At 36.8% G+C, this 12,965-nt stretch overlaps 1 protein-coding gene across 7 annotated transcripts in view; it reads left to right on the top strand.

Moving 5' to 3' along the window:
* The window catches only part of LOC118933319 (sestrin-3-like), a 63,850-nt gene that overhangs the window by 8,426 nt on the left and 42,459 nt on the right, over positions 1 to 12,965 (top strand). For 2 of the 7 annotated variants that reach the window (XR_008992269.1, XR_008992272.1), the window contains one exon: positions 1,586 to 7,546. The exons of 3 other annotated variants lie outside the window; for them this stretch is intronic. The gene's annotated coding sequence lies outside the window, so the exon portion shown is untranslated. Of the gene's footprint in view, positions 1 to 608; positions 692 to 1,585; positions 7,547 to 12,965 lie in introns of those variants that run through there. 2 more of the 7 variants (XR_008992270.1, XR_008992271.1) reach the window with 2 other exon arrangements.

The following is a 12,965-nucleotide window of genomic DNA, read 5'->3' as shown; positions in this document are numbered from 1 at the left end:
TTTAGAGTGGTTAAGGGCATACCTTCAAGCTTCCAACATGCTCTGTAGGCCACCAGTTAAGATTCATGTCACCATAGAATCCTGGCTAAGTCTTTTCCTCTTCCGGCTCCCGCCAGGATGCCTCACTCTGGCAGTCTCCCCAGACCGGCTCTGATCTCTTTGGCCGGCAGACACTCCTCTGGTAACTAATTGAACCGGAGAATTGTTCCTAGGCCTGAGCTACCCCTTAGCTAGTCTTTACTTTTTAGATCCACCTGGAAGTGAGTCATTTATTGGTCTGTGGGCCAGGATATTGAGTACCCCTTGAGGGAAACATGGCTATTATAAGGATATTCAGTGGTGGGTTGAGATGCCTTGCATTTTGCTGCTCAAAGCTTCTAATAAGGAATGACAGGCATTTTCATAAAGAATTTAATTGAACAGATTATAAGTGAGTAAGTATGAGCAAGTATAAAAGTAGCTGGTTTAGGGCCACATTATTTCTTGCACCAGAGATTTCTTGAAATATAAAATATATATTTGAGTAAGACTTATTTTCTCTACAATTAATAGCTACTTGTAGTGGTGGTATATGTTCTCATTTCTAGATGCATGTTTTATTTTTACAGCTTGCTGTGTTGCAAAGTTGGCAGTAGTCAGTTGAAGAAATGAAATCTTCCCAGCTGTAGAAAGATGCTGAATATTTAGAAAGGTCAGATCCACCTTAGGGGTAACTAAAGCTGGATTGTGCAGAAGATTATTGTAATTATTTGAGACTGTAACTCTTAAGTTTTGAAATACATCTTATATCAATAACAATAGTAGCTTCTGTTGAATATCACCTATGTGCCACCCACTTGCCATTTAAACCCGATCTATGTATCACATTTAATCATGACAATGAACCTATGAAGAATTATTACTCATACTTTGTGGTTGAAAAAACTAGGGATCAGAGAGTTTTAGTTACTTGCTTAAGGTCATCATATCATTAAATGGCAACTCAGGACTTGAGACCAAACCCCAAAGCCTGGCTTACAAGTGCAAACACTGAATCTCCTTCCATGTTTTTTTTAAGCAAAGACTCTTATAAAATGTAAATTAATGAAATTTAATAGGACTTGATTACTCAAGAGATGCATAGGAGTGATTTCAAATTTAGGTATTTTCTATATTTTTACAATAGAAATACAAAATTTTCTTACCTTTATGAGATTTAATTAAGAAACAAAGTGAAGCTCTCATTGAACAGTTTTGAACTCTCTAGTTAGCTCTTGTATCTATGTCAATCTGTTGTTAATTATGTGACCATTCTTTCCTATTCCCAGGATATATTTCCCCTATTTTCCCAGCCAGCTTAACCTACTCCTTTTACCAACCAGTCATTCATTAATTCATTAATGTTGGTTCATTCAATGCTGCTGTAATATTTGTGACAAAGGACACTGTCAAGAAACGTTTTGAGTTTAAGTATTGCATCTCCTGAATAGGACCTGTAAGAAAGGTTCTTGCTTTTTTGGTAAATTTTTTACAATAGAAAATAATTATTTATGATGATAAGAAATAACATGAACTCATTCCCACCATTTTGGTTTTCTATGTAAAGGCAAAAATGATGGCAAAAGGAGGTGAAGAACCCCTGGAACTGCTGTCCCTCAGTGGCACCCCTGCCTCCATCCCCTGCAGTGCTGTCTCCAGGAGAGTTCCCAGTCCTACAAAGAGTTTGGGCTTATGCTGGGGGGAGAGGTTTGTGGGAAGGTAGGGCTGCTATTTGGAAATTGTAACTCTCAAGAGTTTGCCATAGAAACACAGTAAGATATCTAGTAAAATTACAAAGTACTGTTCATATTACAGGTATATTCAGTAGACATGTACTGATTATTGTGGAAACCTAGCTATTTGGTATAACATTGTTTCCAGGGGAAAATACATCCTGAAATCTAAATAATTGCTCCACTGTAGGTTATTTTTCCTACATTGTATACTTAACACCAAAAACAAGTAATAATTTTTTGACTGAAAATATTTTTTAATATGTTCATTCCAAAAGTATATTCGGTTATTGTGTCTAGTAGGAAAACTGTGTTAATTCAGTTCCATCCAACTTTCAGGTAGTTGAAGTGAAGAAAGATAAAGTTTGGGTGATAATCAGGGCGCTGGGATGACCAAGGGCCAGCACCCAGCTGGCTCTCCCTGGTTCGCTCTGTGCTGAGGCTCTGGCCCAGCACAGTGCATTTTAAGCTGGGTGGCATATTTTTTTTACCTACCCCTGTTGTCTCTAAGGTAATAGGAATGAAAAAATAACCAATTTTAATTCCTCAGAAAATTTCCTTTTATATGAAATTAGGAATTTAACTTGTATCTCTTAATTTTTTTTCTTCTGTAAATTAATAAGGGAAAAGAAGCCCAGTAAATTGAATCCACTAAAAAAAAGAATTAAAACAAAATCATCTAACCTAAAGGTACCTTGGCACTAAACCCCAAGTAATGTTCAAATTCTTTGATTTTATCAAAACTTTTTTGTATAATGTAACTGAAATTTGTGAATGCTCTGCTGGGGTGGCAAAATACCTATTTGTGTTGTAGTCTTCTTTTTTAATAAAGTATGACCTATATAGTTAATGATCTTGTAAGATGCTGTTTTATATTGTGTAGCTATTAAAAAAACTACAATGTCTAGGTTGTAATACTTCTTAGGCAGATTTCATTGTTAAACACCCAAGATTAGCATGAACTCTTAAATATTGTTTTGATTATGCAAGAGAACTCTTTAGTATTTGGTGCTCTTAAAAATGAGGGAAGAATACGTGTAGATAAATAATATAGACACAATTCTCTGTTTTTGGTAAAAATACATGCATTGCCATTTTATGCTTGTTCTGTATCTCTACATTATTACCCTTTCATGGCCTCCATGTTCTTATGCCAGCAAGAAATGTAAATGCTATTAACATTTACAAACTACTCATATACTGTATGAGTATATTCATTCCCTTATTTACTCATTCAACAGACATTAAAGACACAGAGTGAGGATATCAGGGTTCTTGCCTAAGCAGTGTGTAAGAATTGGACCATACATCTGGATCTTATGAAGAGATCTTCAAGATTATGCCCCTTACTTGATATAGGGTTTGGCAGACTTTTTTCTGCAAAGACCTAGCGAATACATATTTTACAGGTAGTTGTCTCTATGACAACTGCTTGACTCTGCCTTTGTGCAAAGAATTTGGCATCACAGGCCTAGATTAGGTGACCTTTCTTAATTTGCTTGCTCATTATTGAAATATAGATAATAATAGTAAGTATTTTAAAATATTTTTTGTTATTCTAACTGTATATTCATTGGTGTGAAAAATTAATCAAAAGCCAACTATATAATAAACACTACATTTATAAAAATATTTAACTGGAATGACCTGTCTATTTCATACCTGGATAGGTACCATAAAGTTTAGATGGATCAAGAGTAAAACTTCAAAAAATCTGTACATACTAAATATACTTGAAAAACACATTTGTCAGGTCCTTTAGCACACACAATGCTTTCTATCTTTTTCAAAGTAACACTTCATCATAAATTGTTTGATTTTAGTAGAAGTGCCATTATGTATGACAGAGACTTCCATTTTAATTAAAGTTGAATTTTGAGAGTTTTCCAAAACCTAATTTATATGAATAGTTTGGATTGACATGTCGTAGTGCAAAACTAGTCACAAAGAGTCTGAATGTATTGTGTGCTGGTCCGAGTCCCCAGTTAGGATCTCACAGCTGTTATTTGTACTGTCTTTGAGATCTCAAGTGAAGTTAACATATGGTAGTTCCATAGATAACCCTTTATGGCTACAGATAGACAGTGCAGCAAGCATAGTAATTTTTCTATAGTAAATATTTTTAAAGTATCAAACTCATTGTCTTATTCCATTAGAGTCATAATTCCCTTCATTCCTCAACCAACATTAACATTGGCACTCAAGAAATGTGTCATATAGTAAGTAAAATGAACATGTGCCCGAGCTGACAAAGCTAGTACGTGAATACAGATCTGAATGAGTTGTGGGGGTTGGGAAATGTGTGTTTTGGGAGTAGCGATTCAGTGGAAACAAACCTTTTCTCTGATGACCATTAGGTAATAGCTGTCAATAATTTAAAAATGGAAAACCATTTTTCTTGAAGAATACTTTTTATGGAGATGAACTTGAAAATTTAAAATAAAAAAAATTAAATGCTCTCACTGAGCATTTAATCAGTGAATATAAAATGGCACCATTTATTAGGGTTGCACATTTGTAAAAGCATCAGTATATGATGTTTTCTGTGGTTGAGATCCAATGATACCAGGAGAATGGCTCAGCCAATGCACAAGTGCAAGATTCGCACCCTATTGAGAATTTGTATTGAAATGAAGATTGACAGCCATGCATTTTAATAATGTGTGCTTCAAACTAGATCAGGTAAGGAGTTCTTTGACCAACTCATTATGATTATGTATTGTTATGACTATATATGGGGAAATTAAAAGTACATAACCAAGCACTGATATGGATCATCATTCTTGTTTCATTCTCTTTTCTGTATGAAGTAGTCACTAATCTGATATACTTGGGGGTCTTTTTTTGTATAATGGACATGCAACATTAAGTTAGTTTCAGGTGTACAACATAAAGACTCCACATTTGTATAGATTGCAAAATGGTCACCACACTAAGTCTAGTTACCATCACCATATAAACTTACAAACTTTTTTTCTTGTGATGAGAACACCTAAGATAACTTCCTTTGCAACACGGTATTATTAAACTACAGTCACCAAAGTCATCATGCTGTACATGACATCCCCTTGACTTGTAACTGGAGGTTTGTACCTTCTGATCCCCATCACCCATTTTACCCACCCTCCATTCCTCTCTCTTCTGGCAGCCGCCAGTCTCTTCTCTGTATCTGAGTTTTGTTTTGTTTTGTATGTTTGTTTTTCAGAATCCACATACAAGGGAAATAACGGTGTTTGTCTTTCTCTGGCTTATTTCACTTAACATAATACCCTCGGGGTCCAGCCATGTTGTCACAGATGGCACGATTTCATACTTTCTTATGACTGAGTAAAATTCCATTATATACATAGCACATCTTTATCCATTCATCCGTTGATGGACACCAAGGTTGTTTCCATATCTTGGCTATTGTAAATAATGCTGCAATGAACATAAGGCTACATATATCTTTTGAAATTAGGGTTTCTGTTTTCTTTGGGTGAATACCCAGAAGTGGGTGACATTGCTGGATCATTTTGTAGTTCTAAGTTTAATTATTTGAGGAATCTCCATATTATTTTCCATAGTGGCTGCTCCATTTTATGTTCCCACCAATGGCATATGAATGTTCCCTTTTTTCCACATCCTTGCCAATGCTTATTTCTTGTCCTTTTCAATTCAAGCCAATAATAGCCATTATGACAAGTATGAGGTGATAACTCATTGTGGTTTTGATTTAATTTCCCTGATGATCAGTGATGTCAAATATCTTTTTGTATGCCTGCTGGCCGTCTGTATATCTTCTTTGGAAAAAAGTATTCAGATCTTCTGCCCATTTCTTTAACTGGGTCTTTTCTTTTTTTTGTTATTGAGCTGTTATTTGTTACTGTTCTTTATGTATCTTGGATATTAACCCTTTATTAGACATGTGACTTATAAATATCTTCTCCCATTCAGTAGGTTGCCTTTTGTTTTGTCGATGGCATCTCTGTGCAGAAGCCTTCCAGGCTGATGTCATCCCACTTGCTTATTTTTCTTTTGTTGCCTATGCCTTTGGACTCAGGTCCAAGAAAATATCACCAAGAGCGAGGTCATATCGCTTACTATCTATGTTTTCTTCTAGAAGTTTTATTGTCTCTGGTCTTACATTCAAGTCTTTAATCCATTTTGAATCAATTTTTGTGTATTGTGTAAGGTAATAGTCCAGTTGTCCCAACACCATTTATTGAAGATACTGTTCTTTCCTCATTGTACATTCTTGTCTCCTTTGTCATAAGTTGATTGACCATATATGCTTGGGTTTATTTCTGGACTTTCTATTCTGTTGCATTGGTCTGTGTGTCTATTTTAATGTCAGTAATACACTATTTTGTTACTATAACTTTGTGATATAGTTTGAAATCATGGCAAGTGATGCCTCCAGCTTTGTTCTTTCCCAAGGTTGGTTTGGCTACTTGGGATCTTCTGTGGGTCCATAAAAATTTTAGGATTGAGGCATTTGTTTTGTTTTTTTTTTCTTTCATTAAGGTATTATTGATATACACTTTATGAAGGTTTCACATGAAAAACAATGTGGTTACCACATTCACCCATATTATCAAGTCCCCCATAGCCCATTGCACTCACTGTCCATAAGTGTAGTAAGATGCCACAGAGTCACTATGTGCCTTTTCTGTGCTCCACTGTCTTCTCCCTGATCCCCCCCACACACCATATGTGATGCACTTGCTTTTAAAAAACAAGTTTCCATGATGTATAAGCAGCCATTAGGAAAACATTTTACTTTTAACTGATGTTAAATTTTTTAAACATAAGTATATGACATCTATGTGTTTTCTCTTTCTTTACAAATGATCTTTATTAAAGCTATTGCAGAGAACATGTTTGTCACAATGACAGATGGGAAATATTGATAATGAGTACCCTTAATGATAACTCCATTTAACTTAGAAATTTATAGAAACAATTGGACTTTTTAGAATATTGCGTAAGAAACTCAGAATCCTGCCACCAATATACTACTAGGTGTTGCATCTTTTATTTAGGGTGTCACTGATATTTCAGCCTGTTGTGGCAGTGTGCATTTAACAATTTTAGTTTGTAATAAACCGCTATATTACCATTCATGAAAGGTACTCTGATGTCATAAAAATGAAGTAATTTGTGCTCTTAATTTCCTAACTTGTCCATCACTTTTTTTTCTGTGGCAGGTTTGCATTTCATGGCCATGAAAGAGTAGAGCGCACGTTGCTATTATAAAAGACCATTTCCTTTCATTCTATCATTATAGTCATTTTAATGCATTTAGTGTTTATAGATAATTAACTATTTGACAGAGCTGTAGAGCACTTGAAAACTAAAATGTATTGTGCTGCCAGTTGTAGATTAATTCTTCAATTAGAAAGGTAATTTCTAAAATGAAGATGTAAGTGGGTGGGAAGTTAAATTGGACTCACAGAAACTTGCTACATACTTGCTCTGGAACATATGTAATGCATAGTTGGTTATTTCTAAGAAAAATTAACATTCAGACACTTCAGTTCTGCTTCACAGATTTATGGTAGATACTTGCTTTTCAAAGCCAGTTGAATTCACAGGGGACACACGCAATATACTGCTGCTCAGGGTTTTATCTTCCTGGATGTCATTGCAACTCACAGCACTTATCCGACCACCGGAGAACAAGTTTTAGGAATTAACATCCTTTTCATATTGCTAGGATTGACTGTACCCCCGACTGAAGCTATTGTTTTTATTTTAAATGGTTCATTTTGGGAAAGATTGAAGTGATTTACGAACAGGGAATAACAATTCTGTAAACTGTGTGGTGTCTAGGACAATAGTTCTTGAAATGTGGTCCTAGAATCAGAGGTGTCACCGTCACCTAGGAGTTTATCAGAAATGCACATTTCTGCATCCCACCCCAGGCCAGCTGAACCAGAAATTCTGCGGGTGGGACCTGTTCGTCTGTGTGTTAACAAGGCCTCCAGGTGATCCTGATGCACTCCTAAGGACTGGGAACCGCTGGTCTAGAATTATTAACCAAATGCTTTTACAAATCACAATTGTATGCATCCATTTTATTTTCAGTATGCATTTTCAGTTGTTTGAGAAATATGGTAAAAAGAGGATTAATTAATAAATTGTTTCAAATTAAATTAATACTATGTCTTTGATCTTTATATGTAATTATGGCAGTACCAGCTAAGAATCAGGAAAATTCCTCTGATTATAGATTTGAGATCTTCAGGTATACTATGCTCTTACCCTAAGAAAAGTATAATGCCTTATTTTATTGTTGCCAGATTCTGAGCTTTGTCTTAAGGGAAAAAATAGAGTTGGGTCTTGAACCTCATTTATGATTGAAATAAACTGAGAATATCTTTTGGGATTGCTTGTTTATGTAAAAATAAGTGTTTTAGTGTTAACATTGTTAGACTGATAGGTCTTAACCATCTTAGATTATTTTTATTTCAAGGAATGTTGATGTATTAAGTTTTCATGGAGAAGAAGATTTATCTTGGATGTTTTTTCCCTTAAAAAGAAGGAGAAATAATATTTACCCTAAAGACAGTTTTAGGTTTGATATCATTGGGTTTTTAAAAAATTGTTTTGAGTCTGTTAGCTAAGAGTAAATATGCATGTAAATTATGGGCAGTCTTTTTCATCTGTAAGCTGGTAGCTTACTCTTCAGTTACAAATGGGATGTCAGAAAGTCATAGCAGGAAGCCTGAAAATCAAAACACAACAATCCTAAGGAGTGTATATTATACATGTACTCCAGATAAATCAAAAGGCTAAAAGATTGCTCTTTGAAAAGGAAAGACCAGTTTCAGTTAGTTGCAGTTCTATCTAGGATAGCGAATATAAATAATTTTGTTATTTGGTTGCATCTAATTTTGATGTAATTTTCCTCATATTGTCTCTAACTTAGTACTAAGTTTAACCTCTGGTGATCTTACTCAGGAAAAATAATGGACTGTTTAAATTGCATGCCTCATCCCCCTCCCAGATTCTCTTATGCGTTGGCTGCCCCAGAGGCATATGTAATTACTTAATTCTAAACCATGGAGAATGATACTTTTCTGTGACCACTTTTCTGTTCTCCTGTGAGGAAAGGACTAATATAGTATCTTAAATAGAACTGTCTCCATGGCAATGAGCAGTCAGCTTTTGACTTTGAGACTCATAAAAAAAGAAAATTTAAAAAAGCATTTTCATGGTCTAAAATAGTACAGCAAAAGCAAGGTATGAGAATATTTCCTGTCAGTTACTGCATGACTGATAAAGCTAGCATAACATACCTTTTCTTATTGAGCACTTTTTATCTGAGTATTTAAAAATGCTATACAGTAATTCCTTCCCTTCACTAATGAGTGATAATTAGTACCTTCAGATTAATAGAAGACCTGAGAAGCTTGGATGTAAGTTTAGGATTGGGGTCCAGCCTGATAAAAAAAGGTTGCCTAACTAGTTGTAATTTTATTTTCACAAAGAATAAAAATACTGATGAAATCAGGGGTCATTTCTTATCATATTTAAGCAGAATTATCTCTGGAACACTGGAAGCAATGACAAGATTAAAAATAAAAGCTGAAAAATTTATGCCATTTTTTTCTAACTGGCTCCTACAAATTTGATTGTATAGATCACTTCTTCTGTCAAAAAGACTCCACTGGCAGCCCGCCTCCCTAGATCCCTCTTGCTTCCACACCTGCTTAAGAAGCAGAACGCTTTGGTTCTCACTGCTGGGCCATCGAGCCTTCAGGGAAAGTGAGAGTTGCTGTGTATTAGGGTCCAAAGAGGAAGATCACGTTATCTCATGTAATCTTTTTGTTCTTTTCTGTATTTCCTCCTTGACTAAGCCTTATTTCAGTATAGGGTTAATTTCCAGTTGAATTGTCTCTCACCTTTAAAGTATTACCATTAAAATGCTCAATACTCTGAAGTTACTCTTCATGAGCAATTTAGTTAAGCAAATTATGTGATATACAATGCAGCACTGAGCATCTCTGAGGATGTGGATCTATGTGTTGAACTGATGTCCATAATAGATTATTAAGTTGGAAAAACCTGTGTTGTTTTTTTTTTTTAAGGACATGAAGCTTTTCATTTTCACTTTTAAGGTAAAGAGATACTGTAGGATGGACACCAAAATAAGTGGTATTCATTTCTGGGTGATGGGATTACTAGAAATTACTTCTATCATCTACTTCTCTTCATTCTCTTTTGTTTGTGTTAATAATAAATGTGTACTTCATAAAAACTTTAAGAGCTATTACTGTTCTGAAATAAGTACAACAAATAGTTTAAGTGAAGGATGGGGCAGAGAGCAAATCTAAATGTGATGGCAAATTAGAGATGCGTTGAGGTAAAAACAAAAGCTCATAGATTTGATAACCATGGTAACTGTGGGTAGATTGCCAGAGAAGAAAGTGTATGTGTAGGTGGCCATAGATACATTCAGTCTGGAAGTGAATGAAGGTATTATAGCTGTCTGTATAGCATATTACTTTATTACATCAGTCATTCCAGGATTTTTCTGAAAACTCGTGTTTATTAATATTCAATAGAAAACTAGTTTTCCTCTTTAATTTTGAATTCAAGAGATGATTGCAGTTGTTTTTCTCTACTTTTATACTGCATGGTAAATAAGACTTATTGTGTAAATTTCAGGGATTTATCAAATATGTAATTTGAACACTGTTTATTAATCTAGAGATGTTACCTATTAGGACCTGAGGATAGGAAAAGGTGTTTATTTTAGGAGATGCTTTAATTTACAGTTACTACGTTAATAATTGCATTTCAGAGTTTTTGAAGAATTAAAAGTTATACAGAGGGGAGGGGGTGGAAGATGGCGGTGTGAGCAGAGCAGCGGAAATCTCCTCCCAAAACCACATATATCTATGAAAATATAACAAAGACAACCCTTCCTAGAATAAAGACCAGAGGACACAGGACAATATCCAGACCACATCCGCACCTGAGAGAACCCAGCGCCTCGCGAAGGGGGTAAGATACAAGCCCCGGCCCGGCAGGAGCAGAGAGCCCATCCCAACTCCCGGCGGGAGAAGAATAGGCAGAGCGGGAGGGAGACGGAGCCCAGGACTGCCGAACACCCAGCCCCAGCCATCCGGGCCAGAGGGCAGGGCCATCGATACTGGGATAACAGGGAAGCAAGAACAGTGAGCAGGCACTGGAGGCCGGGCGCTGGAGGACATAAGAAAAGCGCGCGACCATTTTTTTCTTTTTTTTGCTGTTTTGTTTTGGAGAGCGCTTTTTGGAAGTCTTAAAGGGATAGGGCCCCCAATACTGGGGAAACAGGGCAGCAAGACCAGTGAGCAGATGCCTGAGGCTGGCGCCGGAGAATAAAGAAAAACGAGCGACCACTTTTGTTTTTTGTTTGTTTTTTTTTTTAATTAAAAAAAATTTTTTTTTTTTAATTAAAAATTTTTTTTTTTGTGGTCGTTGTTTTGTTTTGGCGGGTGCTTTTTGGAAGTCTTAAAGGGGCAGGGCGGGACACTTAATCCACAGGTAGGGAATCCGGGGATCTCTGGGAACCCTAACCCCTGGGCTGCAGGGAGCAGGGAGGCCCCTTAAGGAGATAAATAGCCTCCAGGCCGCTCCCCCTCCAACGCGACTCCACCACTTTGGAGCAGAGGCCCGAACCAGGCCACGCCCACAGCAACAGCGGAGATAAACTCCATAGCAGCCGGGCAGGAAGCAGAAACCCTGTCTGCACGCAGCTGCCCAGCACAAGCCACTACAGGTTGCTGTTCTCCCAGGAGAGGAGGGCCACAAACCAACAAGAAGGGAAGTTCTTCCAGCCGTCACTCGTCCCAGTTTTGCAGACTATTCCTGTCACCATGAAAAGGCAAAGCTACAGGCAGACAAAGATCACAGAGACAACACCAGAGAAGGAGACAGACCTAACCAGTCTTCCTGACAAAGAATTCAAAATAAGAATCATAAACATGCTGACAGAGATGCAGAGAAATACGCAAGAGAAATGGGATGAAGTCTGGAGGGAGATCACAGATGCCAGAAAGGAGATCGCAGAAATGAAACAAACTCTGGAAGGGTTTATAAACAGAATGGATAGGATGCAAGAGGCCATTGATGGAATTGAAACCAGAGAACAGGAATGCATAGAAGCTGACATAGAGAGAGATAAAAGGATCTCCAGGAATGAAACTATGTTAAGAGAACTGTGTGACCAATCCAAAAGGAACAATATCCGTATTATAGGGGTTCCAGAAGAAGAAGAGAGAGGAAAAGAGATGGAAAGTATCTTAGAAGAAATAATTGCTGAAAACTTCCCCACACTGGGGGAGGAAGTAATCGAACAGACCACGGAAATACACAGAACCCCCAACAGAAAGGATCCAAGAAGGGCAACACCAAGACACATAATAATTAAAATGGCAAAGATCAAGGACAAGGAAAGAGTGTTAAAGGCAGCTAGAGAGAAAAAGGTCACCTATAAAGGAAAACCCATCAGGCTAACGTCAGACTTCTCAACAGAAACCCTACAGGCCAGAAGAGAATGGCATGATATATTTAATACAATGAAACAGAAGGGCCTTGAACCAAGGATACTGTATCCAGCACGACTATCATTCAAATATGACGGTGGGATTAAACAATTCCCAGACAAACAAAAGCTGAGGGAATTTGCTTTCCACAAACCACCTCTACAGAACATCTTACAGGGACTGCTCTAGATGGGAGCACTCCTAGAAAGAGCACAGGACAAAACACCCAACATATGAAGAATCGAGGAGGAGTAATAAGAAGGAAGAGAAGAAAAGAATCTCCAGACAGTGTATATAACAGCTCAATAAGCGAGCTAAGTTAGGCAGTAAGATACTAAAGAGGCTAATCTTGAACCTTTGGTAACCACGAATTTAAAGCCTGCAATGGCAATAAGTACATATCTTTCAATAGTCACCCTAAATGTTAATGGGCTGAATGCACCAATCAAAAGACATAGAGTAATAGAATGGATAAAAAAGCAAGATCCATCTATATGCTGCTTACAAGATACTCACCTCAAACCCAAAGACACATACAGACTAAAAGTCAAGGGATGGAAAAACATATTTCAAGCAAACAGCAGCGAGAAGAAAGCAGGGGTTGCAGTACTAATATCAGACAAAATAGACTTCAAAACAAAGAAAGTAACGAGATAAAGAAGGACACTACATAATGATAAAGGGCTCAGTCCAACAA

Source organism: Manis pentadactyla, chromosome 10 (assembly GCF_030020395.1).
Source record: "Manis pentadactyla isolate mManPen7 chromosome 10, mManPen7.hap1, whole genome shotgun sequence".
Classification (NCBI taxonomy): domain Eukaryota; kingdom Metazoa; phylum Chordata; class Mammalia; order Pholidota; family Manidae; genus Manis; species Manis pentadactyla.
Note: the sequence above shows the minus strand (reverse complement) of the source record. Positions and strands in the feature narration are given on the sequence as shown.